Raw genomic sequence first — 6,301 nt, 5'->3', positions numbered from 1 at the left:
ATTTCAGAATAAAGTCAGCATGATTTTGGACGTTTCATTTTGATATGTGGTGGGGCATTTCACACACGACATGGAAAACCCCTTATACCAGAGGATGCTAATAATCCCCAGGCATCTTATCTGTACACCTGGCGACACAGAAAGGCTTGGAATTTCATAATAAAGGAACACTGTTGTGCTTATCCATCGACTCCATACTCAGTATCACACACCTATCCGAACTGCAATGAGTATGCGAATCCAATACGTAGCTAAAACAGAATGAACCAACGTTCAAAGAGAGACATATTTTGTTTATATGCAAAGTACATACTTAGCTTGTATCAGTATGAGACTGGCCACATATAGAGATGCTTAAGATTTCTGAGCTTGTAATTGTCAATTAACTTGAGTAGCATGTATCAGCTATTCAGATCACTTTAATGCAGAAATCTGTGGCACTGCATTGCCCCATATTTTGCTCCTTCTCACTTTTCCTACCCCTAAAAAACCATGTGCCATTTTACAGCTGTAATTTGGTTATAATTCTAGAAAATTCAACACATTAAATTTCTTGAAAAGGTGCTCCAGGTACACCCAAATATATGAAGTTGCATGTATTAGCACTGCACCTCCGTTCACTACCTCCTGCATACAGTCATGCTGAATGCTAGCAGGCTGGAACCCGCTGGATATACAGGTAGGAAAAATCAGGGTTGCTCTCTCATCTGCAGGCAGCATGACCACTTCACTAGTTCCATTTAGAGTACGTCTTTTTCCTATGAAAAAGGAAGCACTATGCACAAAGCCCCTCCTCAGGACCCCCAGATCTCTCTAATGAAAATAACAGACTCCCCTAAAAAAGATGCAACACCCTCCTTTAAGGTACAGAAGTAATGCATATGTATTTCAAGGGATGTTTACAGTGGCGGATCCTGGCTGACAGCTGTAGGACTTGATCTGAATTGCCTCCCTCATTTGTCACTGGGTAGGCTCGAAAGCCCCCATCTAATAAAAACGTAACACCTCCTGATCAAAAAAGATTCAATACGAAGTGACTACAGTAACTTGCCCATCAGTCCATGCATACTGCTATTTTTCATGGTATTGATTTTATGGAGATGTTTTAATTTCCACTGTACCACTTGGTCTGCGTTTCAATATTTCATGATGTTTTCCTAAGGCAGCTCTTCTCTCTTACTAAGCAATAGTCCTTATTTGTATTTAGATGATGGCAATCACTGCATTCTTTTGCTGGCTCAGCATACTTGGTGCAGTTCTTAACATTAATATCAATGGCTTGATATCAGGCATTTCTTCAAAATGTATCCAACCACTTAAGGATTGGACTCTGTATTTACTAGGTGCAGTGACAAGACTCATTAATATAAGTTATTCTGCTGAGTTATTTTGTGTATAAACTCTGCATCCCTACCTGCACTGGAGAAAAAAGCCCAGTCAGTGTTTTACCACTGAAATAACAGACAGCAGTAGCTTAAAAAGAAAAAACCAAAGCTTTCAAATGCCCTTACGTTTTCCTCAGTTAAAATTATACTGAGACCACATATAACTGTGATGTTGACCATCACATCGCTCTTGGAAAGATGTACCTTCTCTGCCCTGTGCTATAGGCAACAGCCAATTTTGAGAAGAGATTTATAAAAATCCCTGCAGTACCCCCTGTAACACTGAGCACAGCACACTGGTACGTGCTAACTAATTAACTGTTGTTTATATGCAAATGCTATAATGTTATAATTCTGTTCTACACGCTCACGTACATAAATACTTCCCACAAATACTGCTATGTATAGAGGATCCACGTATATATATATAGCCGCAGAAGATCTCTCCCTTCTACCAAAAAAGGATGAGGTATTTACTCGCAATTGGTCCAATTTAGCATTAGATGCCAGACAAATACCACACACAATTTCATTAGTTAATATCTGTATGGAAGAGCAGTCACAGTGATGACTTTGCTATGACATGACAACACAGAGCTGCAAAGCAGATACTGTGAATAGGCACCATGCTTGGGGGCTTGGCGGGGGACGGGGACGGAGAGCTGCGAGCCGGTGTGATTGCTAACTTTGCCCACACACCCTGATACAGCAAGGAAACATGGCAACACCAAACCCGTCCTATATTGATTTTACTGGAAACCTTAAAAGTGACTGGAAAATGACATCAGATTAAACATCAATAGGAGAGAGGATGGAATAATCTAGCAAGAGTTTAATCCCTTTACCTAGTGCTCGTGCACAATACTAACACATTTTGTTATTCTAAGCAGCACCTAGAAGAAAAGATCAGTGAAGGGCATCATCGAATTGCAGCAGAATAATAAAGTTTGTCTGCCTCTGATAAGAGTTACTGCTGCATTACTGCTAACTAAAAAGAGGATTCTCCCCACACACACACCTACAAATCTTCAGCCCTCCCACCCTCATTTGGCCCATAAAGCTTTTAACAGAAATAGCTATTTTTAGAAAGGGTGAAATCTCAGCGTACCTTCAAATCAAGTGCTTCCGACGTTCAGCAAGATCATTGCCGAGAGAGAGCTGCAGTCTACTGTGTCAAATCACAACCCTGGCGAGAAAGGCGGCAGCGTCGGCAGCAGCAGCATTGGTGTGTTTGCACTGCTAGTGTTCAGGCTAGAAATGATTCATTAGTTGTCTGCAGGGAGGCAGGGTGAGAAAGAGAGAGCAAGCATCATCGGCCGTGCAGCAGCCGCCGGAGCCTATGAAACAGCGGCGCTGGCACACACAGACGCACACAAAGATGGCTTTCCCTATTTGCCAGCTTCCCTTTCACACAGTATTAACCCCGACACAGCGGCAGGGAGCACGGACAGGAGCTGACGAGCAGCAAGTGGGAGCGCGGCAAGGATGGGTTTCAGTGAGGGGGGGCGGGGAGGAGGCGGCTGTGGGGAGATTTTATTTTACCTCCAAGTAATGCTATCACAGGATCTTCTCAGTAGGTCATCTGTGGCCTACTGGCACGAACCAATGAACTGTAAATGTGAGCGGCAATTTTTTTTTCACTCCCGAGCCTGCCCAATGGAAGGCTCAGAAACTCAAATGCAGAAGGGAATTAAGGCAGATTACCTGGAGCATCCTAACCATCCTGTCTTCCCTCTTCTCAAGAAAACTGTATACAATATCCGCACACAAAACTTGTAAGCATGCAGCGACTATCTCACCAGCAGCTAGAGGGGGACACTGTAAGCTGATACAGCAAAAGATTTCAAACAAATCAGTTTTTAAAAAATCTAAATCTAATCTTTTTTTCTCCCCCTTTCTTTTTTCTTTTCCTTCCCCCAGCAGAGATGATCTGACTTACAGGATCTCACTTTGGGAGAGCATTCACTATAATGTAACCGAATTCTCAAGGCTGATGAAGGTTAAATTATCAAGAAAACATATGAAGACTTGTTGAGTGGAACTTCTGCATTTTCCTTTCAGTGTTTAACAGGGGAAGGAAACATTGCACTCTCAAGGCGCTATTTTATGAACCCTGCAGAGATACAGCTCTCCGTTTCATCATGTCTCCCTACATTAATTCACAGTTCCTTTTCAAATACCAGTCCTCCTCCCACGGTTTTACCAACAAACATAATGAGGACGAGGAGGAGGATTTTCAGAAAAGTTTGGCATTAGCAAAAGGAGCCAGATTTCCCCCAAAGCCTAATAATTCCTTATGAAGTTGAAGTGCAGGGAGAGCACCCTGATCTCCAGGACCTGTCAGCATCAGATGCTTCACCAGGAGGTCAATGCCATGGAAGAGGGACTCGCCGGACGATCTCTTTCTCAAGTTTTGTCTTATCCAGATTTCCAGCTCTTGACAAATTTGAACCTTGAACCATGATGTTTACCAGACAACTAAGAATCCTGCCAAAACAGCATTGCCTGTATTTCTGGCTATCCCGGTTCCCCGGCATCCATCTGTTTGAGCGCCGTATTGAAACTGTTACCCCAAAGCTTCTAGCAACAGCGAGTACCACCGCTCTCACTGGGATGAAAAGCATTTATCTTCGCAGGTTTAGAATTAAAGTATGGTGCAGACTGTCACAGTGTGATCTTCAAAGTAACTGCTTCTGAAAAATCTGTCCCTAGTATGAATGAGACAGCTAAAAACCCGATCTTTGGTTCCTGTGATATTGAAAAAAAAAACAAAAAAAAGAAAAGAAAAAGGTTTTATAGAAGCGTATTTTCTTCCCTGAAGCTCTACCTTGGCACATTCTAGAAAGACTACAGCTTTCTGAATGGAAAGTCCACCATCTAAAAATGAGGTATCCAAGACCACGCTTTTGTGCAAATCTCAGCCCCAAATGACCTTCCCCGAGATTACTCATAATTGCAGTGGGAACAACAAAACTCTGGTATTTTCAGAGAGAAAAACTGTTCCTACTCAGGATCATATGTTCCTTCCCAGATTAGAGTATGGCTTTCATCAGCAGGCAAGTGCACTCTTACTTTTATAACCAGTTAGGAGCATAACTTGATTTCTTTTTTTTTTTTTTTAGTATAATTTTTGCAAGTTAGATTTATTTTCCTTAGTTGAGCTACATGCAAGCTTCAAATCTGAATGTTCCTTCTGACTATGACTATATCAGCACTTATTATACTGCGCTTCAGCAACAAATACAGATCTGCAGCACACGACACAAAGTGATACCAGAAGACTCAAGGTGACACATTTTGAAAGAGTCTCTGGTCTGGGCTGGAGACCAGATAAACATATCTGCTGCTTTATGTGCATTTGTACAAACAGAACAAGAATTTGCTAAGCCGACTTGATACTTCGAAATTATCCAGAGCAGTATAAAATGACGTTATTAATTAGTTGCATGAACCAAACCAACTCTTCTCATTTCTTTTCGTAAGTGGATTTAAAATGTGTCTCTGCATATGGGTGTGTGAGGATATATATGTATGTATAGATGTGAATTATCATAAATTTTCTGTTTCAAAATATGGAAAATTATACAAATAGATTCAATTAAGTCACTCTGAAAATAAAATCGCAAGTATTTTTTTTTTAACTAGCAGCAGATTGACTGCCATGAAGATTTTAAAACGTATTCTCAATCTCAAGTAAACGTTTAGAAACCTGAGTCTCAAAACTTGACATTTTCAACTTGCTGCCCGCAGCAGATGAGAACTCACGTTTTACTGGAGTGTATGATATTAGGGCACTGTTAACACAAACAGTTTATCAATGATTTGCTAGTTTACGTGGCCAGATACCAGCATCATCAGGTAGGATATAGCCTGATAGCAATTTTTGCCCGTTCCGGGCTGGGTGCAGCGGTGCTGATGGTGGGCTGCTGGGAACCAGGAGTGTGGCTGTAACTCTGCCGCTGAGAGAAGAAAGGGAAAGACGGTTCTGTACGCCAAGCCAAAAATCCCCCCAGTAAAACACTCCCAAAGTAACAACCCTACCTTCTGAGAGACAGTTTTCTTTAGGAAAGGAGACAGAACACAGGACACCTTGCCACATGCGACAGGGCTCTGTGAAATGCCATTTTAACTGTTCAGCCTCCCACAGACCATAACGAACTTCACGTTCTTTCCAGTCCCTCTGAATTACATGAAACAATTATTTAAAATACATCCTAAAAGATGAATTTTCCTCTTAGTGCCCTTAGTATGAAAAATAAATCTTGCAGTGTGTTGTCTCAACAAAACCAGCCAAACCAGCGATAGATACTTCCCTTCCCCCATGCCCTTTGTGCGGTGAGATGGAGTGAAAAATAGCAAAGGCGCTCACCTTGCTGCCTGCCAAAACACACCGGGGGCCTCCTGCGGAGAGAAAGGACAGCTGTCTCTGCAGCCACAGCAGCTCTTTCTGAGATTGTTTCAGTAGTTCTTCCATGTCACCCGGCTTCTGCCCCACCAGCCCCTCCTGCACGACAGGAAACTTTCAATTTCTGTGTTCTCAAACACATGGCGAGAGTAACACATGAGCTGTCGTAGCTGAATTTCTGACTGCACGAGAACATCTGCGATAGCAATGTATCTATATTTCTGCATGTGACTGTTTGTGCTTCATGTAATAATCCTCTGCCACCTAAAAAGCAAGAAATCTCTTTCTAGCATCAGCAGCACAACATCCTACACTTCCAGTACCCTCATACTTCATGCCTAGCAAACTTCCTCCGGCTATTAATCAAGCCAGGTGGGAAACAACACGGGCAATTCTGGCCTTGGGGAAATGGAAGAAATTCCTCTTACATGATATTCGACTATAACAGAAGGCACAGAGATGCTGCTGGTAGGGCATAAAATCAGTACAAGCCAGTGCTGAGGAGACTTTG

This window comes from Buceros rhinoceros, unplaced genomic scaffold (genome assembly GCF_000710305.1).
Source record: "Buceros rhinoceros silvestris isolate BGI_N320 unplaced genomic scaffold, ASM71030v1 scaffold37333, whole genome shotgun sequence".
Classification (NCBI taxonomy): domain Eukaryota; kingdom Metazoa; phylum Chordata; class Aves; order Bucerotiformes; family Bucerotidae; genus Buceros; species Buceros rhinoceros.
The sequence above is the reverse complement of the archived record's forward strand: the minus strand, read 5'-3'. Positions refer to the sequence as shown.